The sequence below is a fragment of the Dipodomys ordii genome, unplaced genomic scaffold, assembly GCF_000151885.1.
Source record: "Dipodomys ordii isolate 6190 unplaced genomic scaffold, Dord_2.0 Scaffold3, whole genome shotgun sequence".
Taxonomy (NCBI): domain Eukaryota; kingdom Metazoa; phylum Chordata; class Mammalia; order Rodentia; family Heteromyidae; genus Dipodomys; species Dipodomys ordii.
The window spans coordinates 7,961,688-7,989,072 of NW_012267219.1; positions in this window are offsets into that span (position 1 = coordinate 7,961,688).

Genomic DNA, 27,385 nt, shown 5'->3' on the forward strand with positions numbered 1-27,385 from the left:
TGGCTCACATGGCTGTGGGCAGGCTGGGCCCCTATGGCCTAACTGGCCACATCAGTAGCAGAGCTTCTTCAGGAGGCAGGTTTCCATCCAGTACCCCTTTCAACCACAGACATAGCAGGGCTCAGGTGGACCCCTTTGGGAAGGAGTTGGTTGCAAGGCCCAAGGCTGGTAGATTTGGGCTAGTATCTGGTACTTGAGCTGTTTGGCCTTTTCCTCCCTGCCGTGATACACCGTAAAGGCTGCGTCCATAGCTTCACTAGTGGGTGTTAGTGGCCCCCTGTCTAGTTTTTTAAATTTATCCCGATGTCTGGAGCAGATTGATTGATAAAGTGAGTCATTAACAGTGTTCCCTGTCCACAGACTCAGGGTCTAGGTTAGTTTATTGAAGGAGGGTCTGACTCAGTCTGGCCCCAAAGCAGACAGGTTTTCATTTTTGTCTTGTATGACCGTGGCCATTTTGTCATAGTTGATGGCTTTGCGGCCCGCCTGTTTGAGACCCTCCATTATACATGCAATAAATTGGTTTCGCCTTTGGCGACCACCCGGCAAATTATAATTCCAGTGAGGCTCCTGGTCAGGCACTGCCTCAGTCCCAATTGGGTGATAAGGGGTGGTCCTGTGGGTCTCATCTGCATGGCAGTGGGCCTTTTCCCATCCTGCTGTCCCCGTGGTAAAAGTGTATTACTCAAGATTACATATACAGAACGCCAGGTTACCTCATATGATAGGAATATGTGCTGCAGCTCCTAAATGTAGGCAGTGGGATTGGTGGAGAAAGATCCCAGCCGAGTCTAGATCTGTGCTAGATCACTTAATGAGAACGGCATGTGCACTGTGACTGTACCATCAGCCCCTGCCACCTCATGTAATGGGAGAACGTCGACTGAGGTAAAACTTTGATCTGTAGAAGGATCTTGGGCCTGGGTAAGGATGGTACTCAATGTCGTCCAACAACCTCCAGGACATCTTTCAGCTGAGACAGCTGGTTCACAGTGGCCAGGCCAGGCATGCTTTTATCCTGTGGGGGCAAAGAAGGTGCCTATGGAAGGGGGCCTTGGCCTTGGTTGGTAGGGAGGGGGCTGTCACCTCCAGCAGAAGCCCCACCCCCTTTGGCAGAAGTCCTTCCTCCTCTGGCACAACGGAGGGGCTGTTGCCCCAGTGTTCAAAATGGCGGCAACTCATCCGCTGGATCTGGAGTCTGGTCTATAAGGCCTTGTGGCCAGGAGGAGTTGGTCAGGAGAATGTAAGGACTCAGGAAGAGGTTTAGTTTGTAGGAAGGAAAGAAAAAAAGAGAAGGTATCTAAGTAGCTAGCTTCACTTTAGCTTCCTTTAACTTGCCCGACCGCCCCAGATGTTGGATAGATTCTGTATAATATCAGGATCCAGTGTCCCATGAATGGGCCATGTGGGCTGATTGTCCAGTGGATATTCCGGCCAGATCTCAGTACAGAAATGCATGAGGTCCTCTGAATCAATGTCAGATTCAAGGTTAAGCATTTCTATTATTTAGAAGAACCCCAAGGGGGAGTCCTGAGGAATGTCAGGAATATTAGACTGTGTCCCCCCCATGGTAAGTGATCTGGAACCAGAAGCTGCTGTGAAGCGTCCTACACAGTGCAATTTGGCTCAAGAAGTGGGAAACAACCAGTGGGAAATGTCCTCATGTTTCTCCATGGTGTCCCTCGGCCATGGAGGCCCTCAGAGATGTGGCTTAGATACTTGGCCAAGGTTTTTGGGGGTGGGGGCCCTGAAGCTCCCCGAGAGAGGCATGGAGCCTGCACAGTGAAATCTAAGCCTCTAGACTTCACTTACCTGGGGGATTGGACTTGGTCAGCCACTGGCAGACGTGTAGGAGGTGTTTGGCCAGTAGGAAACCAGCTCGGCAGTCTTTTGGGTCTGCCTAGAATCGTGGGTTAGGTCCCGGGGTTGCTGGCAGGCCCTCCCAGTCACTGGAGGGAGGGAATCCACCGGGGAGCCTACCCCCATGTGGGACCACCATAATGAAGGAGAAAATGTAAACCTGGGCAGGAAGTAACCCAAATTAAGTAACCCAAAAGGCCACGCAGACATAAGTTAAGTAGAAAGAAAGATTTATTGCAGCAGAGCTGACAAGGCCAAGTGCTCATGAGGAAAGGGAGAAAATGGCGCCATCTGGCTCTTTGGAGGCCCCTTTTACATTGGAGGCCGGAAGTGGGAGGTGCCTCACCTACTGTGCCATCAAGAGTGGAAATCAGGCCTGCAAGGTGGGCGTTTCCTTAGAGCAAATAAGGGAAATCATGGGACTTAGGTTTCTTTAGGCCTGGCCTACTTCACTTAATATAATTTTGTACTTATTCTTAAAAGGGATTAACAACCCATATCAAAAAACAGGCTTCTCCCTATCCCTCTCTTCATAAAGGGCTGGTCATCAACATGAGAGTGGTACGCTCCTTTCTTCAGTCTCTCAATTAGTCACCATATGATGGTAGTTTTCTTCCACAAATATAAAATGGATAGCTAAACATTTTACTTTTTTATACTTTTATTTAAATAGCCTCATATACATGTATTTTGCTCTATTTTTTCAATCACATCTTTTTAAGATTGGACCGTGTTGTTAGATGGAGTGTTCTTATTCATTTTTTCTGTCTGGGGCTAAAGTAGATAAGTTTTGGTGAGTGAAATCAGCTCAAGTCTGGAGTCTCCTCGGCTTAGTACTTTACTGGTACCTCAACAGGATGTTTATTGTGTGTTGAAGACTCTGTAGTAGAAAAGTAGAGTCCTTTTTAGCTAATTTTGGCTTGTTGAAATTACCACAGGTTTTTGCCACAGAATCAGTAGGACAGATAAAATAGTGTCTAGGATTTTTAAAAATTTTATTGTAAAGATGATGTACAGAGGGGTTACAGTTACATGAGTAAGGCAATAAGTACATTACTTGTCGATCATCATTACCCCTTCCCTTCCTTGTTGTTGTCCCACTATCCCTTCCCTCCCCCACCTCCCACACTCCTTCCTTCATCCCTCCCCCTCAGCCCAAAGTTGTAAAGTTCGTTTCCAATATATTGTCCTGTGGGTATCCTTGTTGCAATGGGTCGTCTTGTGTCCTTGTTTCAGTGTTTCATAGCTAAGATATGAAACCAACCCAGATGCTCTTTGGTAGATGAATGGATAAAAAATGATCTCTCTCTCTGTCTCTCTCTCTATATATATATGTATGTATATATATATATATATATATATATATGAATTCAATGCTTCCATCAGAAAGAACAACACTATCCCATTTGTTAGGAAATGGAAAAACTTGGGGAAAAAATCATATTAAGTGAAGTAACCCAGTCCCAAAGAAATTTGATTCCCCTTATTTGCAATAATTAGTATACATATAGGATAATCTTATCAGATGAGCTGAAAAGCTCAAAAGCCATGTACAAATGACCATATAAAATGATGCTAAGTGAAATGAACCCCAAGAGATGGACACAGGAGGTCTGTCTTCATTGTTATTGTTTTAAATGTACCATGTGATTTTATTTTTGTTGTTGTTGTTTCCTTTGTATGTTCTTTCCCCTATGGCATATCCCCTGTTATTACTGTACTCGATTTTGGTAGCCTGCATCTTGTATATGCCTATGTCTAATCTGGGGAGGGGAAGGGGAATAACAGAATGCTGAAACTAGAATGAGTTTTTGGTACCCACCCTTTGCCTTCCCCAGCCACACACAGTCCTGGGTATCATACGGGTTCTGGCCAATCAGCATTAGAACTCAGCTCCTGGACCATATTCCCGCTGTCTTGATCTCATAGCCACTGTAATCAGCTACTATATTAGTTAAGAAAGTACCATGATCGAGAATCCAGAACCATTCTATCGATGTCTGGTACCAATTGTACCAGAAAAAAAAGGTAAAAGCAAAATAGGGATGCTTGGTTTGCCTGAAGACACCCTGAACTTCAGCCAATGTGGGTGGAAAATTATATTTTCAAAAGCTTTTAGCTTTTGAGCCTTTGTTACAGCACATTATAGTAGTGGTTTTCAAAGTGGGGATCAGGACCCTCACTAATGAATGATGAAAGCATTGAAAGAAAGGAGAACAGAACAGAAAATATCAGTCAGCATCAACTCAGTTCTGTTTTATGTAGCACATACAGATGTCTATATTGGATTGCAACCTAAGATGTTTTTCTTACTGTGGGTTGAGTTCTTTCTTTTCTTTTTTCTTTTAAATGAAAGCCACTACCCGGAAAGAAGGCTGGAATAGATAGTGAGTGCCAATCAACCACATCCACCACAACTCCTATTATTAAACTTAAGAGTAATAGATACTTTCAGTAATGAGATACTTGGCAAAACCTATTGACTAGTGTCTCCTAACAACCCACTTTGGGACATCTCAGTGGCCTGGATCATTCTTTCAGCCTGAGCAATTCAGAAGCATAAACCCAACGTGGGCATCTTGGATAAAATCCTTTCTTTCCATAGATCTCTTCAATTTAGCTAAGAGCAGTTGAATTCCAAATAAAGCAGACTTTGACAATCTCCCTGTTTCAAATAACTGTCAGAGTGCTCTGATTGTAGACTTAGAGGTTTATAGCCACAATCATGCTTTAGAAGACATCCTTCCCAAGATATCTCTTTGTATTCCTATTAAGATGCAAACTTGATAGTTTCATTCCTGGTTTAATGCATTCAAACAGTACCCTTGGCTTACAGCAGCAATCACGAAACTGGATGTTATTTATTAAAATACAGATCCCCATGTTCTTCTCACAATTACATTGAAGTAAGGCTCAAGAATCAATAGGAACCTCTAGCATGTAAGTACTGGATTGAAACAAGTTGACTGACACCAATTTGCCCCCTACCTTGAATTGTCTAGTATTTTGCTCCTATCTCCCACTTTTTCCTATCTCCAGTGCTTGACACAAAGTAATTATAAAATAAAGTAATTATAAAATAAAGAATGAGGTAATATATGGAAGGATGTGTGAGTGAATGAATCAATGTATATACCTGCCACTTTAAGATGCATTTTACTTTCAATGTTGGTCCTTAACAGAGATTAAGATGATTACAACGGGGACATCTGAGCTTCTCCTGGGACAGCTGATGCCTTTGGAAAACAGAATAGGTTATGAGTTGTGACCTGGTTACTTGGGAGCCAGTAGTGTCAAACTAGATTAACTAATGTCAAAGGCGGAGGGTAAAGGTTTGACCAGGAATAGGATATTGGGACAATATGAAACTGTATTCTCACAAAATACTTACCAGTTGTAGGAGGAACAGTAGTGACTTTATGGTAGAGAGAAACATGATAAGGGATTGACTCTACCCAGTGACCAAACACCTCATTGGTGATGGCAGAGATGGGTCTCATGTGTACCTCAAGTGGCCTCATGTGATGTCCCCAGGAAAGCACATCATAGCATTCCTGCAAAGAAAACATGAACTGATCCTGATATAATTCAGCAAAGCTGAATTTGAGGAATAATTACAGAATGAAAAGTCAGAAACTGAAGAAGATCTGTTCCAGAGCAAAGAAGATTTTTTAAAAATTCAGACAATTAAGTGTAATGCTTGACCCTAAATTGACTACCAGATCAGAAATTAAAGAGATATTGTTGCATTGTTGGGCAATTGGGAAAACATGAAAGAGTCCTGTTAACTAGAGATTAGTGTTGTGTTGATTTTGGTTTTTTTATTTGGATGTCTGTCTTTCTTTTGGAGAAAGACACATGGAAACAATTGGGAGTGATAGCTCATCAGATTTGTGATTAATACTTAAATGACTTTAAAAATAATATAAAATGATAATGAGGAAGTAAGAGATGGATGTTAATATTTTAGTGATAGTTTAGATGATAGATGATAGATAGATGACAGATAGATAGATAGATGGATTGATGGTAAATGTGGTAAAATGATAGTAGATGGAAACTCTGGAAAGTTTCCCCAGTATATATTTTTGTACATGTATTACAGATTTTTGTGCATCTGATTTTTTCTTTGTTGGTCATGAGGCTTGAACTCAGCTTGGGCACAGTCCTTGAGCTTTTTCACTCAAGGCTAGTGCTCTACCACTTTGAGCCACAGCCACTTTTGGCTTTTGTGGTGTTTAATTGGAGATAAGTCTCATGGACTTTCCTGCCCTAGGGTCGGCTTTGAACCATGGTTTCCAGAGCTTAGCCTCCTGAGTAGCTAGGATTACAGAAGTAAACCACCAGCCCTGGCATTGTGCATTTTTAAAAAGTTAATAATTTTACTTTAAATGTTTATTTTTGTGTGTGAGAAAAAGAGGAGAACAAAGATCAGATTCACTTTTATACTTCAAATAGGCATCTGGCATTTGTGGGATAAAATTCTTTCAACAGAATAGAATTCTAGGAATTCTCCCGAGGATCCTTTTTAGTACTCAGCAGAATACTGATGTATGCAGGTGAGAAAACTGTTCAGGAAGTGTTAGAGAAAAAAGTAATCAGCAGTCAGAAAGGATAAAATATTAGGTCTGTTCCCAACATTTAGACTGAAAGAAGCTCAACATTCAGACTGATAAAATCTCATAATTTATAGGACATTGGGTATAGGAGTTAGAGAAATCATCTCTCCATATTACAGAATAAATTACCTAGACTAAATACTGCTCTAGTTCAGCTGAATAAATTTTAAGAAGCAATGCACAAAGGGATCAAAATGTTTTAAGGAAGTTAACTGAACCCAAGAACAAAGCTTAAGAATACTTATAGGTATGCACAAATATCCAAGACACAACAAGGTAAAAATCTACAATGTATGGGCATCTAATAAAAGAAAGTACTAGACATTCAAAGAAGCAGAAACACATAACCCATAATGAGGAAAATGATCAATCAATTTAAACCTATCCAGAGCTGGCACAGACATTAGAACTATCAGACATAAATTTTAAGAGTTATCATTCTAAAAACTGAACAATAGACTACATAAAAATAAGCACACAAAGTTAAATAGCTAGAACTAAAAACTACCAGGTCTGAAATGAAAAATATATTAAGTGGAATTAATAGATGTATCATAACAGAAAATGTAATAATAAAACTTGCTGAGCAATAAAAGCTACTTAAGATGACAGGCAAAAACAAAGAAGCTTATTTAAAAACTATATAAGAGTTTCTGAAATAGTAAGAAAACTTTTAGCAAGCTAATGAATATATAATCAGAATCTTCAAGGGAATGAATTTTGAATGAAAATATTAGAATAATATAATGGCTGGAAAAATTTAAATATGAGATCTATAAACACACAGATCTATGAACTTCAAACACAAGAAACATATAGACAACTACACCAAGAAGTATGGTAGTCAAAATTTCCAATGCAGTACTAAATAGAAAATCTTAAAAGCAGACTGTGGGGGGAAATGTGTGTCACACACAGAAAAATGATAGGGAAGACAGAAAATTTCTCATCTGAAATTATGAAAGCAAAAGTAGTGGAGCAATATACTTATTACCTTACTTATATAACTGTAACACCTCTGTACATCACCTTGACAATAATAAAAAATAAAAATTAATAAATACAGGAAAAGAAACAGTGGAGCAACATTGGAAAATGAAAAAAAATTAAACTAGAAGTTTATTCTCAATGAAATAAACTTAATTTCAGTCATAAAAAGCTGGAAGAATTTGTCACCAAAAGTACATCACTACAAGGACGTTAAAGATAGCCTACAAGAAAGGGGAACAATTTACTAGATGAAAATATGTATTTCAGGGCTCAGATGTAGTGGTAGAGTGGTAGAGTGCAAGGCACTAGGTATAACCTAAAACGTTGAAAGAGAAAAGAAAAGAAAAGTCTACTCAAATGAGTGAACATATACAGTACAACAACATAATTTTTTTTACTACTGAAGTTTCTTTAAAAGACATTTGACTAAGTTAAAAAAGATACTAGTATAGTTTTTATTATCTATCTATCTATATATCTACCATGTGTCTATTTATCTGATGAAAATAATAGAATAAAGACCTACAAAGTCAGAAATGGAGGTATACTACAGATCTTGATTATACTGGAATATTTTCAATAATTTGATGTCAAATTCCACAACATAGATGCAGTTAATGAACTTGAAAACACAAACTACTACACCTATAAGAGAAGCTAAACAAATAAGAGAACAAATCTGTCTACAGTACCAGTGATTGTCTAGGAAAGGAAGAATGAGAAGGGGTAGGAAGAAGGGATTACAAAGCATGAAGGAATGTGGGCCTTGCATCTTCCAGCTGATTCTCACTATCATGGTTGTGGTGATGGGTTCATGGATGTGTATGTCTGCCTAAACTGATAAAAATCAAACCATTTGCTGAGCATAGTTATACTTTTGTTTGCATACATTAATGGCACAGGCAAATTTCATGGTGAGATTTCCATCTTTGCATACCAATGTTCCCCAATAACCTTCCTCCCTCTGTCATTCTTCCTTACCTCCCCTTCTCCCTTCTTAAAACAATTTCAACAGGTTTTATTGTTCTACTTTAATATATTCATATGAAGTACTTTGAGCATATTCACCTTCATTCACCTCTATATTCGCCTTCCCTCTACTATGCTTTTAAAATATTTTTTATTGTAAAGATACCGTACAGAGGGGTTACAGTTACATGAGTAAGGTAATGAGTACATTTCCTATCAAGCATTGTTACCCCTCCTTTGTTTTTCCCCTACAATCCCTTCCCTCCCCACCTCCCCAACTCCTCCCTCCTCCAAAGTTGTAAAGTTCGTTTTCAACATAGTGTCTTGTACATTTCATTGTTACAGTGGGTCAACCTGTATCCTTATTTAAGCATTATTTCCCCTCCCCTCTCCAAATTAGAAAAATATATATACAAGGTGCAGGACACCGGAATCAAATACAGTGACAAATGGGTAAGAACATACAAAGAAACAAAAAAAATCACATAGTACATTATAAATACATTAAAAAGAACAGCAAGAAAGATAAAATCTCTTATGTCCCTATCTTGGGGTTCATTTCACTTAGCATCAGCTTATATGGTCATATGTACATAGCTTTTGACCTTTTCTGCTTGTCCTAGATATATACTAATTATTACAAATAAGGGAAACCATGGGACCTATGTTTCTTTGGGCCTGGCTTACTTCACTTAATATAATTTTTTCCAAGTCTTTCCATTTCCTAACAAATGGGGCAGTGTTATTCTTTCTGATGGAGACATAGAATTCGAATGTGTGTGTGTGTGTGTGTGTGTGTGTGTGTGTATACCACATTTTCTTGATCCATTCATCTACTGAGGGGCATCTGAGTTGGTTCCATATCTTAGCTATGGTGAATAATGTTACAATAAACATAGTTGTGCTGGTAGCTTTAATATGACCTTGTTTGTGATACTTTGGGTAAATGCCCAGAAGTGTGATTGCTGAGTCATAAGGGAGCTATGTGTGTAGTCTTTTGAGGAACCTCCATACTGCTTTCCAAAGTAGTTGAGCAAGTTTACACTCCCACCAACAATGCAGTAGGGTTCCCTTTTGGCCACATCCCCTCCAGCATCTGTTGTTATTAGAGTTCTTGATTATAGCCATTCTAACTGGGGTGAGGTAGAACCTCAGTGTTTTGATTTGTATTTCTTTTACGGCTAGAAAAGCTGAGCATTTCTTCATATGTCTATTGACCATTCTTATTTCTCATCAGAGAAGTTTCTCTTTAAGTCTTTAGTCCACTTATTTATCGAGCAGTTGTTTGAGCATTTGTTGTTAAGGATTTAGTTTTTTGAGTTCTAAGTATATTTTAGATATGAGAACCTTGTCCATTGTATGGCTAGTGAAGATCTTCTTCCAATCCATGGGCTTTCTACTATATTTATTTATTTTTCAATAAAGGTTTTAAAAAGCCACCACACTTTCCAGTGATAAAGAAGATCACCATTCTCAGAGTCAATATCATTCAATGACTGCTTTTGACAAAATTTATGTTCCTCTCCTGTTGACATCACATTGATTAGCCACCCAACCACTGTGCATAGAAAGTCTCTTTGGGTATGGTGTAGTGGTATACAATTAAATTAAGACCAAGATTATTCAGTTCTTTCTTGGCAAATGCAATCAACCCTTTTGGTGAGCCAACCATGGATGAGTTAGGCCATTTACCTTACCAAATGTTAGCTAAAGTTTTTCATCGATAAAGCAAGTCTTTTAAACAAGTCCTTATTCTTAGTAATAATATGTATGTCTTCCAGTGACAATAGTTCCTCTCATGAAAACTCTTGAGTTATCTCATGAACCCAAATCACCAGTTGCAGTATTTGTTATTGTCTATTGTCATGAGCCAAGAGAAATTGGAAATGTCCTGCAGCATCTTTGCAGTATATTTTCAGTATCTATGCTAAGTCACCAAGAGACAGATGCTGAGACAAACACTATGAAACCATTTCTCTTTGTGTGGTGCTGGTAACTCTGAAGCTGTCCCCAAACACTCTTTCACAAGAGCTTTTAGCTTCTTTGGGATTAGCTCGCTCATGACAGGATCTCTGTCATGATTGGGTCTCTGTCACATCCAGGCCTAGTGAAAGTGGCTGCTTGTGATTCCAACCTCTGCTGAAGACCATTGATTTTATCCAGCCACTTTGATCTCACATTTTATTGTCTGGCATGTTTTGAGCTGTAATGATGTTCCAGATTGTGCTCTTTCATTACTACTAACCCATAAAATAGGCCCATGGGTTTGCCTTTGCCTTCAACCACAACAACAAAAAGAGTCATTTGTCTATATCTCTTGGAAGGATCTATACTCCTTAGAGTTTTACAGCATTTGTGTGTGTGTGTGTGTGTGTGTGTGTGTGTGTGTGTGTGTGCATGTGTGCATGTGCACGCTCCAGTACTGGGACTTCATCTTTATTTACTTATTTTTTTTTGGTCGGTCTGAGCTTGGGTGATGTTCCTGAGCTCTTCAGCTCAAGGCTAGCATTCTGCTACTTGAGCCACAGTGCCACTTCCAGTTTTCTGGTGGTCAATTGGAGATAAGAGTCTCATGGACTTTCCTGCCCAGGCTGGGTTTGAACCTCAATCCTCAGATCTCAGCCTCCTAAGTAGCTAGGATTACAGGAGTAAGCCACTGCTGCTCAGCTTTGCTTGGTGTTTTTGCTGAAGGCTCATGTTGTCTTGTTTGAGCCATACTTCAACTTCTGACTTTTGCTGATTAATTGGAGGTAAGAGTCTCATGCACTTTTCTGCTCAGGTTGGCTTTGAAATGTATTTCTTAAATCTCAGCCTCCTGAATAGCTAGGATTACAAGTGTGAGTCATTAGTACCTTGCAGGCTTTAATATTTATCACTCTGTGTGTGTGTGTGTGTGTGTGTGTGTGTGTGTGTGTATACACATGACTGGTGATGTAATTATTTTACTTTGATTACAGTTCTAATCTTGCATATTGGGTTTAGAATATATCCAACATCATCCTTATCATTAACTATTAAAGTCTTTTCTTGTACTGAATCCTCTTAGTTTTATCTGAGATTCAGATTTTGTGAGGAATGTGGACTTGTAGACAAAGGTTGTCTTGGAGCTGTCATCCATGCTGGAAAAGAAGTTGACAAGGTCACGGCAAATCATTGGAAGCAAGTTCACAGACATCTCAAAGATCGTGTCATTGCACCTCATCTCCCCATCCCTGGTTGTTGTGGAGTTGTCACAGTGTGTTGATACTTTCACATTGTGTGCATACCTGGTACTGACTATCTCCCGAATAACTGCAATACAGGCAGATAGGCTTTGTGTAGCCAGGGGGAAGCATGACCTATCTATCCTTCAATGCATATTCCTTGCATGTCCCCCAGAATTGAAGTTATTATGCCTCAATATAAATTTATGTTGCTACATACAAAGCTTTTAGACTTATTGAATTGGGAGTCCCACCTATGGTTGCCTTGGCAGGGCCAGATCACGTGATTTCAAAGGCCACAAGTCAGATGCTCCTCACTCTTGCTCTAAATGATACACCTAAAGAACGTGCCTCATATAGTAAGGCCACACCACCATAGGCAGATGAAGTCTTACTTGACAGAGGTGAAAACTGCCCATGTATATCATTAGAAGAGGTGTGACTACAAAAGAAAACTAGACCGCTAATGTCTGTCCTAAGGCAGGAGAGAAATTCCTGTTTCTCTGTCTAGACTTTGTGATCTGAGATCCCATCAGAAAAATAGCATGTTTGTTTGTCTCTGTGTGTGGGGGAAAGGGGTGTTACCCTGGCTTGAACTCAGGTCTTACCAGGTATTCCTGAGCTTTCTCGCTCAAGGTTAGAGCTCTACCACTTGAGCTCTATTTCCAAATTTTTGGTGTTTAATTGGAGATAAGAGTCTCCTGATATTTTCTGCCTTTGCTGGCTTTGAGTGGTAATCTCAGAGCTTAGCCCCTGTACATTTAATCTCTGCTGGGAGGTATCTGTTAGATTTTTTTTCTCTAGCCATCCTCCCAATAACTTCTTTCTAAGAGAAAGGTAACCATTTATCATACCAGTAAATTTAGAAATGGCTTACCTTTCTCTTACCTTCTTTGGAACAAGCTGCATTCTTTTCTGTTTCTTCTTAGTGCAATCTTTTTTTACAGGAACAATCTGTCTAACTCAAATAATGGAGAAGCCTGATGTGGTTAAAGGCTGCCTGCACTCATTAGACTCTGTCTGATTAGATGAGTTGGTGGCTAAGTCTGTGATTTTGATAGTCACTTAAGAAGAGCTCACTTCCAGATTCAAACCACAATTTATGCACCAATTTTATCATTAAATGAGGGATATTTTTGGCCTTCACTTTCTGATTATTTTATCTTATTTCTCAAAGCTTAGTAAGGAAGATGATCATTATGTCTTGACTCTCTCTCAGACACGAGCAGATCTAAACTTTAAGGGCAGAGCTATTGGGTGTTCTTACTGACTTCCATCACAGGAAGCAGCTGGATCCAGGCAGGAAAAGAGCTGCAAGCTGAAAATTAATAAATTTAATTACAGAATTTTTCTAAAGGCTCAGGATTTAATCTTATATTTTAATAGAGATTCAAGCAACAACCTTGTTTTTGTATTTGGATTATTAGAACGCTAATTGAAAAGGATGTTCTTTGCTCATTCTCCGTTGCATCAAGAATGGAGACCATGACCATCACTAAGACAGTTGTGTACAATCCCGAAGGTCTGATTGGGTCCAGGAGTTCTGACAATAAGACTTATTAAAAATTAGCAACAAATTATCAACAGCCAGGAAGTCTGTAACTTGGTCTATGATAATCTGAGAACATATTCCTCTTCTGTTTTACAAATAAATATTAATATGTTGCATATATCACCTATTGAAAGTGTCCTGAATACACATACCATTCTTTCTCATTTTCTAATGTGTGCTTTTTCTGAGTCCTGTTCAAACTTTTCTTCAGTTTGCTGAGCATTACCACATCTTTCTATTCAATTCCTTTCTTTATTTAGGTTAATCAGAATCCTCTTCTGTTGATTGCAACCCAAGCATAACATAACACAATAAAACAAACTGAGATAAAGCAGAATTTTAACAGCTTTTTTTAAAAAAAGGTAGCTGTTTTATTAGAGCAAAACGTACATTCCTAGATTTCAGGTAAGTAAAATGAATCCAAATGAATTGACCACAGTTTAATATTGTGAAATTCAAATTCTTAGGCAATTAGATGAGAGGTTTTTGTGGAAATTCCCAACTTCTCGACTATTTGAATAGGAATTATGTTATAGACTCTGACAAAATTGAAATTTGTGTGGAAAAGAAGGGAAAGGAAAAGACAGGAAGGGAAAGGGAGGGAAGAGAAGAAAAGACCAGAGAAGGGAAAGAAAGAAGAGAGAGGGAGAAGGAAGTAGAGAAAAGTCTGAATTGTCTTTTTGACCTAACTTTTGGTTCTATTTTATATAAAAAGGAATAATCCAGGCTTCAAATGCCAGGTCATTTAAACTGTCAAATTAGCTTTGGAAATTTCTTTGGAAGAAGTATGAGTAGTTTGGCATCTGTCAAAGTTTTTATACCTTGTATCCTTAATCTGTAAGCAGATTCTAAAATAATTATCTGTCATCTGAGGAGAGGAGAAGGACCTGAACAATCTGCATATATTATCGTTTCTATTTCTTTTCCACGAATTACCCTGTGTTTTCTTCTTGTATGTGATAAAAAATAATTTAAGTTAGAAGCTGCTTCTTTAATGTGTAATATGTATAATAATGTAGTTTTAATATCTTCTCTGAAATGGCTTCAAATTTCAAATGCCATTTCATTGATGAGTGCATTGTGCTGAATTCGTCCTGCAACTTTAACCCAAGATAGCAGTATACAACAAAAATAGCAAGCTTGCAGGGCACCGGTGGCTCATGCCTCTAATTCTAGCTACTCAGGAGGCTGAGATCTGAAGACCACAGTTCAAAGCCAGCCTGGGCAGCAAAATCCGTGAGACTCATCTCCAATAAACCACCAGAAAACAGGTAGTGGCACTGTGGCTCAAGTGGTAGAGTGCTCACCTTGAGCTGAAGAGATGAGGGACATCACCCAGGCCCAGAGTTCAAGTCCTACAACCTGCAAAAAAAAATAGCAAGCTCCCAATCAAGCTTTTGATTATTGTTTGGTGAGGTTTGTGGCTCTAAAAAGTGATTGTTTTCAGCTACATTTTGCCAGACATCCCATACATTTACCAAGGATTCCCATCTTATGTAAACCAAAATCTTATTGTAGTGAATACTTGAACACCAAACATGTTGAGAAGCAAAGTGCTGAGAGGCAAAGTCAAAATAGTTTGAAGAAGAGCTGCATATGACCATAGGAATCCTAGAAAACAGGGTCCACATGGCTCCAAATAGTTTGCAAAAAAATGCACAAGTTTCAAAGTTTGAGTACACTATTACTCATTGAAACATACAACTCATTCTTGAGAAGGGATCTGTTTTCTGTTGTTCCTCTTCTGATTATGTTTGCCTGATGAAGAAAATATTTTCACCATGGAAAGACAGCCAACATGCAAGCATTACAGATAGCATCTGAAGGATGCAAAAATCAGCTCTGGCTCCTCTCATCTGCACTGTAGCTTCAATTTACAGCCCCTTTCAAAGCCAGGAAGGCAACCTGACCACATTTTCCTTCCTTCTATCATCTCTACTCTCATCATCCACTATACATCTGAATCCATTACAGTAAGAGTTCTTTTTTGCTTAGTTTATTTTATAACCACCAACAAATGCCACTCTCTGCACCCGTCTATTGCAGGAATTCCCCAGAATTGGAAAAAATAAAAAGAAGAAATTTTTAAAAGGACATCTGTTGTCTCAACTGTCTGTGGAGCTGAAGTGAAGGCTTAACTCAATGCTCTTCAGCAGAACGATAGGAAACCATCCATCACTGGTGACAGGTTGGTTCCGCTGTCCCAATGAACGGATGTCTGCTATTGCACACATTAAGGAAACAGAGCTGATCATCCCAAGGATACAATAGAATCTCAGAATAAGGAAACAGAGCTGATCATCCCAAGGATACAATAGAATCTCAGAACTTCAAGAAAGGGTCAGATTCTTCTAGATCACAAAAGATACTAAGTTTATATCTGGTGCACTCTGTATTCACATTAAACTCTCCAGCCTTCATGTTGTGGACGAGGCTATTTGAGCTGAGTTAATCAGCCCTACTAGGCTTTTAATCTTCCTGTTCTTGGTGTAAAATCAGCAAAGTGATTATGGTTTCTTATCCTGTATGTAAACTAGCTGGCTTTGTGAGTCTTGATGGAAGCTTCAGGAAAGGGATCAAGAGCAGCCTGATACATGCAAGATCTTTGTGTTCTACTTTTTTTTTTTTTCTGGTCAATGGCACCCAAACTTCCTTTCCATATTATCTTCTAACTTTCCTATCACATAGAAATCTTCATATAAGGGGCTGGGAAGGTGGCTCAGTGGTAGAGCACTTGCCTTGCATGCCTGAGGCCCTGCACCACATAAGCAAAAAGAAAAAAAAAGCCGGAAGTGGCACTGTGGCTCAAGTGGTAGAGCGCTAGCCTTGAGCTGAAGAGCTGAGGGACAGCGCCCAGGCCCAGAGTTCAGGCCCCACGACTGGAACTCCCCCCCCCAAAAAAAGAAGAAATCTTCATATAAGGCCTTCTTCCTTTTGTTACCATTGAACTCTATAAGCCTACTTTTATCTACATCTATGCTTATAAAGAAGATCACTTATCCAAAAAGAAATGACTCTTTATTTGACTTACGTAACCCCTCTATATATCACCTTTGTAATAGCAATAAGAAATTAAAAAGGGAAAAAATAAAGAAGATCACTGTCAATATTTATTTAACATGTATTACACAATAAGCAATATCTTAAGACTTTTGCATATATACATTCAGCAGGTCTCCAACTGCTCTGTCAGGTGGGTAACCATACTGTCATCCTTTTTCTGATGACAATCAGGAATCCAACTAACTTGCGTAGGTACCCGACTGCAAAGTCTGAGAGTCAGAAGTGGAACACAAGTCTTATGACTACAGACGTTATCTTACCTGGTGCACTGGGAGGAAGAAGAGCCACCTACTGCTGCTGAACGCCTTCCTCACTCCCTCATGTTCTTCTCTTGTCATTTGCTACAGGTCTCTTGAGAATCTACTCTCACTTTGGCACTGACTTAGGTGCTGAGGATTTAGCAGCAAAACCCCCCCACAAAAACCACAAAAACACACACAAAATTCCAACCAAACCTAACAACAACAACAAGTTAAACAAGCACGGGAGAGATTTCGCAAGACGTTTGCAAGATACTTTGCAAGACCCGCAGTGAATACCTGAATGAACTCCTGCCAACAGTATGGTTTTTTAAAAAACATATACATCCATATCTATGATAATTTTTTACCTTTTAATGTGGAGGACATAGCTTATAGCTTTGAATTGGCATATCCAAATTTCCGGCATCCCTACTCAAGGTCCATTGTTAAATACAATGAGGGTACTTGTACAAAAGCACTATAACAACACAACAGTGAGTGTGAACCCAGGAACACAGTGGCTATGTGTGACAAGGGTATGACTCACGTCCTGGGGAGAAGTAGTGGGAGAGAAGGCTCTAGACTTCATTGTGCTACTTAGAATGGCACACAACTGAGAACATACAGATTAATTATTTCTGGAAGTCACCATTTAGTATTATCTGACTCTATTTGATCTCAAGTAACTAAAACTGCTGATAAGGGAGTACTATGATTAATAAAGTAAGGAAGTCATGTGCTGCTGGGAACACTGGAATGAAAGGTTCTTAACCCAGACAGAGGAGGATTCCCAGAGAAGGGATACTTGAACAGAGTCATGAAGGATGAATGGGAGTTACCTTGGGATGGAAGAATAAGGACCATCATTATGAAGGGAAGCAGGCAATGTCAAAGATGAGCTCCATGCTCTAAGTCAGCTCACCTTAAGGCTGCTTGCTGGATCTTTGCTGAAGAACATGTAAGCAATTTCTTTTCTTCTTTTCCTTCTTCCTTTCTTTTTCCTTCCTTCCTTCCTTCCTTCCTTCCTTCTTTCCTTCCTTCCTTTCCCACTATGTATCTTTTTCTTTGACAGAAAGACATTTATTATAGTATATATATATATATATGTATATGTATTATAAAATATATACATGAAGCAGGATGCCAGTGGCTCACATCTGTAATCTTAGCTATACAGGAGGCTGAGATCTGAGGATCACGGTTCAAAGCTAGCCTGTGCAGGAAAGTTCTTGAGACTCTTATCTCCAATAAGCCACCAGAAATCCAGAAGTGGCACTGTGACTCAAGTGGTAGAACACTAGCCTTGAGCTGAAGAGCTGTGGGACAGCACCTAGGCCCAGAGTTCAAGCCCACAAATTACTATATATATATATATATATATATATATATATATATATATATATATATGATATAATACATTTATGTAAAACATAAACATATATGTGTGTTGTATCTCCATTTAAAAGAAGGAAACAAGGACACAAACCATGAAATACAGAAATGTTAGAGTATTGTGTGTGTAAGGGGAAGAGCAATGTACTAGGAACCACTGAATTAGCCACTGTCTCACAAGGTGATGCAGGTGGGGCTTGATCTCACCATCCATAAAATGGAGATAGTAGGGTCTACCTTAGTTTACCCTATAGAGTCCCTGCGAAAACTGGACCCTGGAAAACATTCTCATGCTTTGGAGGAGAACTTTGGACAGTACTATTTAAATGGGGATTCCAGGGAAGTTTGCTTCCATTTTTCTGTATTATTGGATTTCTTGTTGTACAAAAAAGCATGTATACTTTGTGAATCAGGATTTCAGAGCCCTAGATTTTCATGAACAAGTATAGCACATGTCCCTGAGGATATACAACACACACTCCCTCTTTTAACAGCTCCATGTGTCACTTAATGTTCAGGGGTTCAATCTCAAAAAGAAGCCCACAATCTTGTATTGGCTGAGGTAGCCAAACTGGCCTTGGTTTATTCTGTGTATGTGATTAGCAGAGTTGAATTGGTTGAAGATAGAGGAGAAAGGTGTCCTGTTGATTAAAAAATAAAGTGCATTCTTTCACTGAAGAGAGAAAATGGATGGAAGGCAATAGACTGTGGAGAAGGAGGGTATCGTACCAACTCCTCCGAAGGAATTCAAAATTTAGTAGTGGAGACCACTTGCTTCTAGTCTTAAGTGTGACCTTGAATTATGTAATTGACAATTGTCACCTTTCCATCTCCATAATAAATCCTTGAGATGAGAAAGAGAGAGAGAGAGAGAAAGAGAGAGGGCTTATCATTTTAGAGGTTCTCATCCACAAGCAGAAGGGCTTCCTTAGTTTTAGGACTCTGCTAGGCAGGCCAGATAGCAATGACAGAGAGAGTGAGCCAGAATCAAACTGCTCCCCTCATCAATGGAGAAAAAGAGAGAAAAAAAGAGAAGGATCCATATCTCATTAACTCCTTCTTGGGCATTCTCCTAAAGACTACTCACTAAGCCCTCTTAAAGGGTGCACCTTCTGCTTTTCTGGAGTCTGAGATTTGATCACATGAGCCATTAGGAATCATTTACTATCCAAACTACAATAGACATGCACATATACATACATTCACATGCACATGTTTATATCATATAACATGTAAGTGTATTTTCATGTACATGTAAATGCATAGAATTCTGATGAAGGAACCTATTTGTAGTAGTGCCTTGCTTTTCTTGAGGAGAAAAGAAGATAGTATCCTCTTGGGAAGTGGCAATTGTGTGAAGCATTGGTAGCTCACGCGTGTTATCCTCACTACTCAAGAGGCTCATATCTGAGGATCGAGATTTGTGAGCTAGGCAGGAGAGTCCATAAGACTTCTCTCCAATTAGCCACCAAAAAGCTGGAAGTGAGGTATATGACTAAAATGGTAGAGCGTCAGCTTTGTGCAAACAACAACAAGAGTGGGGCCCTGAGTTCAAGCTTCAGTACACACACACACACACACACACACACACACACACACACACACACACACACACATTGGGCCACTGTGCTGCTCCTGAGCAACCTCCTTGAGAATGGTGGAGGCAGAGTTGAATGAGGGTCTCAGCTCTGTGTGGGTTAGCAATGCTCTGTGGTAATCCAGCTTGGGCCTTAGCGGTGTGTTTTGAGCTGAGATCTTCCAGGCTGAGTCCTAGAAGGATTTAGGTCTCTGAGTATACAAAGCTGGTTAAGAGCCAGGACACCTCCTCCAGCAGCATGACAATGACATTAGGTCATAAGATCTGTCTTTTCCTAGTCTTAGTTCACCCTTTGGAAAAAATAATTTAATATTGGTATTAATATTCCATAACTGCAGAGTGGCCACCTGTCACCTCTTGCCACAGATCAACAGCCACAGAAGGTCCTGTTGGCAGAGAAAGTAATTCAGCTGGGCCTTTTCAAGACAGCCAAGCAGCAGCGGGAGACCTATTAAATCCCCAATTTTAGACTCTCAGGGTGGGCATTTTCTCATGGTGTATTAAGTAACACACTTACTCAAGTTACCTTTCTCACAGAAAGGGCAGCTGTCCACTGAATTCATATAGTATGTTCCATTGCATTCCGTCCCCCACCTTCTCTCCTCCCAAGTTCAGACTCAGATACCTGAGAGAAATGCCTGGCTTGCAAAGAACAGTGAACACAGAAAGGAATCTGAACGAAAACTCCAGGGCTTCAATGAACTCCAAACTCAGAGGTTCCTTGCAAAGTCACAACGAGAGAAAGACTGCACTGGTTCAGAAGAGAGAACATTTAGAAAAATCCATTCAAAATGGCAATGGCCTCTCTCTTATCATTACTATGGGGGAAAATATCTGGGTCAGGATGGGAAATGATGTTTCAGAGAAGAGATGCCAGAACTGAGAGTCACATAGAACCCAATAATGTAAAGAATTGGCATGCCCTTGGATGCGTCCTACTTAATCCCATTAAATGTCATTTTCCTCTTTCAGAATAAAAATAAAATAGTGTCACCCTGTAAATTTGTGGTGAAAATAGGTGATATAATAAATGTAAAACAGATTATACTATAAAGTGCATACTTTATGCATTTGTTGTTTTAGTGTTTTTATGGGTAGTGGTAGACTAATGTTTTTATGGGTAGTGCTTAGTAAGGAGACAGCTTTTGTTTTAAGCTAAGATCATGTTCTGCTCATACTTAATATAGTACCTTCTGTTCTTTTGTTTGGTTGGTTTTATTTTGTGATTATGCTTGTGATTGTGATTGTGTATGTGTGTGTGTGTACATGCCAGTCCTGGGACTTGAACTCACAGCTAGTGCTCTACCACTTTAGCCATATCTCCACCTCCAGCTTTTTCATGGTTCATTGGAGATAAGAGTCTCACAGATTTTCCTACTTGGGCTGGCTTCAAATCAGAATCCTCAGATCTCAGCTTCTTACCTATCTAGGATTACAGGCATGAGCCGCGGGTGCTTGGCTGACATATTTCGTTTTAATGAAAGCTTTGGAAGATAGCAAGACTTACTGCCTCCTGGTTTGTACTTTGTGAGACAGACATTCTCTTTGTAGCTCTTCCAGAAATAGATTCTGACAGAATCAAACAAGAGGAATTCTATGCCACAGGGAAAAAACAAAACAAAACAAAAACTCCTAAAGGGAAGTACATGAAGAAGGAGGAAAAATAGGCGACACTATGACACACAGGAAGACTCTTGTCCACATAAAGTAATACAAGTAGACCATGGTACAGTGTCATAGAAATGCTACTTTTAACAATAAGTGGTGACTAGATCTGAATAGAGTTCATCTATTTTGGTCTTCACTCTCCTCAAAGCTAGCCCTCTCTGGCAATGTCGAAGGGCATGAAATATAGATTGTCAAGGTTTTGGGAATCCTGAGAAAGCAGGGCTTCTTAGGAAGGATGAAATCTATCTAGGGCTTGGGCACTTGGATGGCAAACTCTTTTGTATCATGATATAAGTGTGGCAAGTTGGGGGAGAAAAAATAGAAGAGAGGATCAATTTAAGTAATTGGGAAAAGTCTGTTCCTGGGCATTTCTTTTTTTCATTTTTGACAAGTGTGACAATAAACAAGGAGTTAGATAATTCAGGAATTCTCTGACTTCCCTACTCCTCACCCCTTCAGAGAGTCTGTTTGTGCTCTCTTATTTAAAGAGAGCAGAAAACAGCTTTCCTTTGTTTTATCTCAGAAGAAAAATAGGCCATGGCTGGCAACTATAGAATCCAAGCAGACAAAACACTGAGGATGGAGGGAAGATGGTCAAGAGAAAGAGGTCTTTAGAGTGACACTAAGAAGTGTGAATCAGGGCTGTAATGTGGAAGGAAAACAACTACTAAACCATTTGACAACTGGTTTCTGCTGAGAATTTGACACCTCTGATTTCTTTAAACCTTTTGGAATTTCCCTACAGCCTTTCAATATATTGTGACTCCAAACCTGAAATTTTTAATAAAATGAGTTGGGAATGAAGTACATAAACTCTTTATACTTCAAATGCGATATGTAAAATAATCTTTATTTCTGACTTTTTCCTGCTTAAAAACAAAATTCTTCGGCTGGGAAGGTGGCTCAGTGGTAGAGTGCTTGCCTTGCATGCATGAGGCCCTGGGTTCAATTCCTCAGCACCACATAAGCAAAAAGAAAAAAGCTGGAAGTGGCGCTGTGGCTCAAGTGGTAGAGCGCTAGCCTTGAGCTGAAGAGCTGAGGGACAGCGCCCAGGCCCAGAGTTCAGGCCCCACGACCGGACCCAAAACACACACACACACACACAAAATTCTTTTCTCCTCATAAGTAGCATTAAATAATGAGACCAAATTATTTTAGTTTTTTCTTGTTTTTTTTTTTTTTGTCAGTCGTGGGGCTTGAACTCTGGGCCTGGGCGCTGTCCCTCAGCTCTTCAGCTCAAGGCAAGCGCTCTACCACTTGAGCTACAGCGCCACTTCTCCAAATTATTTTAGTTTTAACACCAAGATTCTATTCAGATGTACACTGAGTTTTCATGAAAGGTTTCTAGCGGCTGAAAATTTGCAAACGTTAGAAGTCACAGATGGCTAGAACATGGGAATAATACAGGTCCTTATACAACAGGAATTGGCTGTTGGTGTGTGTTAGTTTCTGTCTCTCAATCAAATAGCTGAGATAATCAACTCACAAAGAGGAAAGACTTATTTTGACTCATAGTTTTGCAGATTCCAGTCAGGATCCATAGGCCCAATGAAGATACCTTGGCCCCATTTTGCTGCTATGCTCGAGTTACACATCAGGGTGGTACAACATGATGGAGAAGAACTGCTCACCTCCTAACCAGGGAGCAAAAGACAGACAGGAAAAAGAGAGAGGTTATTGGATTATCTTTGGGAGCATACTTCCAATGACGTAAAGACCTCCTTTTTAAAGTTCAAAACCTCCTGATAATAGCTTTACCCTGGAAACCAATCCTTTAGCACAAGGGCCATATGCAGAAGGACATTCAAGATCCAAATTATAACACTGTGTAACTGTGCTATTAAGCCCCTGTTTGATCTTGGAGACTTGCAGAAATTCATTAATTCTCAATACAAATAATTCCTTTGCTGAGGAGCTTTCATGCAAGAGGTTATTCGGTAAACTCTTCTGTGTCTCTCCATTTCAGTGTTTATCCATTAGCTCTAGTTCTGTCCTTACAACTTCATTTCATAACTCTACAATTAAAAACTCCTCTAGGTAATTGCTCTTAAAATAGGCAGAAAAAAGTTATCCTTATCCTTATTCTTTTTCTCTTTGCCAGGAAAAGAGATCGCTCCTTTCTTTGTATCTATTTCTAAATTGATACAATTTCCAGACAGTTCCTCATACCCTTAACTCTGTAGAGGTTTCTTTCTTCCTTTACATGTTCTTTTTCCTTTCAAAGAGCCAACTTTCCTAGAAGAGCAAACACAGCATTCTTTTCCAAGATCTTATTGGGCTTAACCATTCTGTACACATTATGGCATGTGATAGTGCACTGTAAAATGTTTTATTGCTTTGCATTTCAATAGAAGATGACTGACTTTGTTAAGCAAACTCTTTCCAAACAAGTCATAATAAAAAGTTTATAGCATCCCACTTCATCACATAACTTTTTAATGTTGCTCCTTTTGTTTGGTTTTGGTTCTGGTGTTCAGGCCTTTTTCACTTTTTCTCCTCTCCTTGAAGCATCAGAGTTATTCTGGAAATTCCCATGGAGAATTTTAGATTGGAAACACAGTCCAAAAAATGTCATTTCATGGAGACCTTCTAGTGGGATTGCACAGTGAATCACTCTGTGTGGACGCAATGATGCAGCGTGTCAGAGGGCCCAGCATGATGCACATGTACAGTATAAAGTCAGTTTATATATAGTCTGAAATTGTATCCCAGGGTTTGGAAAATAAAGAAGCTTATGTGATGGATATCATGACCACACATGAGGTGTTGTGGAGACACATATGTGTCTTAAAATATACATACCTACAGGAATATACAGATCTGTGTGTGTGTATAACGGAAAGCTTTAAACTATCAAAGCTTTCAGGCAAATATTTTATATCTACCTCTAATAGTAAGTATTTATAACTTAACCTCTTGACTTCAGAAGTTGAAATTTGACACTGTTAACACCAAGTAAATACCAGCCGTGATTGCTGTAGGAAGTTCACACCACTGACATTAAATAATTCAGATGGCCTGACTTTAAACATTTGTCCAAATGTGTAGAGGTAGTGCTAACATTTTTAAAGCACTACAGCTGATTTCGAGACACCTTTCTTTGGGAGTCTGGTTTTAAACATTTATCTTTAAGCTTAAAAGGGGGAAAAATCAGTGTTTGAAAAGCATGGGCTAAGTTACCAGACTGAAAGAATCCTTTCCCTCCTCTTCACACACATTTCATCCCTGAAACACTATCAATATTTGTAAGTATGCTGGGAATAAGAAGATAAGCAGTCCAGCTTTAGTTAGGGGGGAACATTCTAACTGCTTTAAGCTATCAAATGGAGACCAGTTGGAAAAGCAAGCTTGATTAAAGACAGCTAACATCATTCAGGAAGGGGAGTCTTTCCTAACTAATTTGTTGGAATTCTTTGAGGAAATCTCTGCCCTAGTGTGCTGGCTGGGGGAAGGGAAGAGATTATATAGGGAGTTTTTCAGAAACTGCTCTCCAGAATTCTTCAGTGTTGGTTACAATGTTTAAGAACTGAGGTTATGAAAGCATGGGGCAATTGGCATATTGGGATAAAAACTGGCAAAGGGGGAGAAAAGAAGGGTAGCTAATGATGGTCAGAAATGTGTTAGCCTTGAGCACAGGGTCAGAAGAAGGATCAGGAGAGAAGCTGCATTTTGGGGGGTTTTCAGAGAACACCAAATGTAAGGTATCCGTTTGGGCAATGAAGGGGGTTAAGCAGCAGGAAACAGGAGAACTCAAGAAGAAATTCAGACATCTACTAAAGAAGTCATCCAGTTGAGACTTCTCTACCTGAAAGGATACTGAAATTAATATGAGTAACATAGTACATTTCTTTTTTCTTGAGTGTCCCTCAAATTTGGTTAAGAATTGTACTTGGCTGTGCATCAGTGGCTCATGCCTGTAATTCTGGCTACTCAGGAAGTTGAGATCTGAGGATCAGGGTTCAAAACCAGCCTGGCAGGGAAGTCCATTGAGACTCTTATCTCTAATGAAGCATCAGAACTGCTGGAATTGGCGTTGTGGTCCAAGCAGCAGAGTACTAGCTAGCCTTGAGCAAAAAAGCACCCGCTCTTTAAGCTAGTTAGTCCCAGGACTAACACACACACACACACACACACACACACACACAAATTTTACTTGAGTTCAACCCTCGCCCAGAGTGGGCTGGATATATTTTAAGATAAAATTAATCTTTTTCCTTTTTTGAAGTTCTTGAGGTGATAAGAAAGAGAATTTGGAAACTATCATCTTATACCTCAATGCCTTTTCTATTCTTCACTTGCATACTTCTTCTGGATTTGACCATCCTACCACTTGTTAATGTCTCTAGAAGATTCCAAATGTATTGTTTGCAGGTCTTGTATATCTTCTGCAAGACAAGGAAAAACAACCCTCTCATCCTTTTAGTGGATTCTTCTACAGGTTTGTAAAGAAAAATATCTTGCCCACATATACCCCAAAAATTTACCCTTAATCCTTCTGGATACAAAATGGGTTTTCTCTGAAGGAAACAACCCCTTAAACCTCTGTTCAGAATTAGATGAGCAAGTTTGTAGAAGGGAGTATCAGGAAGGGACATTGGATGAAGGATCTCAGAGGGATGTTTTCAAGGTACCGAAAGCTCTTGAACCACACAAGCTATGCTCATGATCAAAGGGGCGAGTGTAAGGAGTAGATGGGTGATACTCACAAAGCCCGTGTACTCAGTGGAATGGGTTCATATCCAGAAACATTTAAAGCACTGGGCTTGCTAGGTTAACACTTCTACAGGTTAGATTAGGGCTTTGGGCCTATCAATGAGACCTTAAATTAGAACCATGGTTTCCAAACTTTTGAAAATGAGGGTGAGCTGAGAATTGGTGGTTCATGCCTATAATACTTATTCAAGAGGCTGAAATATGAAGATTACAGTTCAGAGCCAGCCTGAGCAGGAAAGTCTCTGAGACTCTTATCTCCAGTTACCCAGCAAAGAGCCAGAAATTGAGCTGTGGCTCAGGTGATATAGAATCAGTCTTAAGAGAAAAAAGCCAAATGAGAGAGTGAGGCTCTGAATTGAAGCCCCAGGCTTAGCCCAAAAATTAAATAAGTAAAAAAGTAAAAAATGTAAACCAAAAGGAGGACCATTTTCCAAGGTGCGAAATGCAATTTTCCTATGTAGTCCTTTCTTACAGCAGAATTCAGAAACTTCATAAAAGTTTTAAGTTTATTGTAATATGAGAAACTGAGTGTGTGATATCCACTGGCTGCAAATAGAGAAACTGAGTTGTGTGACATGCACTGGCTACAAATCTGAAGCTGAACACAAGGCAGGTTTTCCTTGGTCCACGGGGCCAGGGAACCAAGTGAAGAGACAATTGCCAACAAGTCTGCTTCCCCCATCTGTGACATTATGGTCCCGTGGCCACCTGGGAAAGGCATCTAACTCAATTTTGGCAGAGTTCAAGGATGACTTCCCCAAAGATGTGGTAACTCAGCACATGTGAGTAAGTAAAGTCTCTGTGGTGGTTAACCAGATGTTGGCATCGGTGGGAGGATTTTAAGGAAGAAAGCTCAGCATGTGCAAAGGTTCTGAGGTGAGAGGACAAACTTCCCTCCAGGAAATGAATGGATCAGTCCAGCTAGGATGGAGTGAGGAGGAAGAGTGATGAGAGTTAAATCTGGAAAGGAATGCACAAGACAGTCTATGTATATTATTCTCGTGACGTATTTACATGGCTTTAAATTAAGGACAAGACGACTCTATAAATCAAACATCCCATGGCTTACTCATTGAGTTCAGAGCCCTAGTCTGCTATGTTGCCATAACAAAGTCCCACCAATAAGCAGCTTCAATACCAGAGGTGAATTGCTTCACAGTGTTGGAAGCTGAAATAAGAAAAACAACAGGGTTGCCTCTTTCTGCATACTATGAAGATAAAGAGTTGGTTCCAGGACTCTCCTTGACTTGTTTATGCCCATCTGTGATCATACTATGTTCTGAATGCTCTACATTTTTCTTTTAAAAGGAGACCAGTCATATTTGATTAGGTCCTATACAAATGATTTCATTTTAACCTGATTACTTCTGCTAAAACCTATCTCCAAAATCAGGTGACATTCTGAGGTACTGGGATTAGGGCTCTAACATATGAATTTTTGGAGAAAAAAATTCAATTCATAACATTCAGGTAGAGTTGCCCAAAGAGAATTGGGAGATGTGGAGCATCAAGCAATT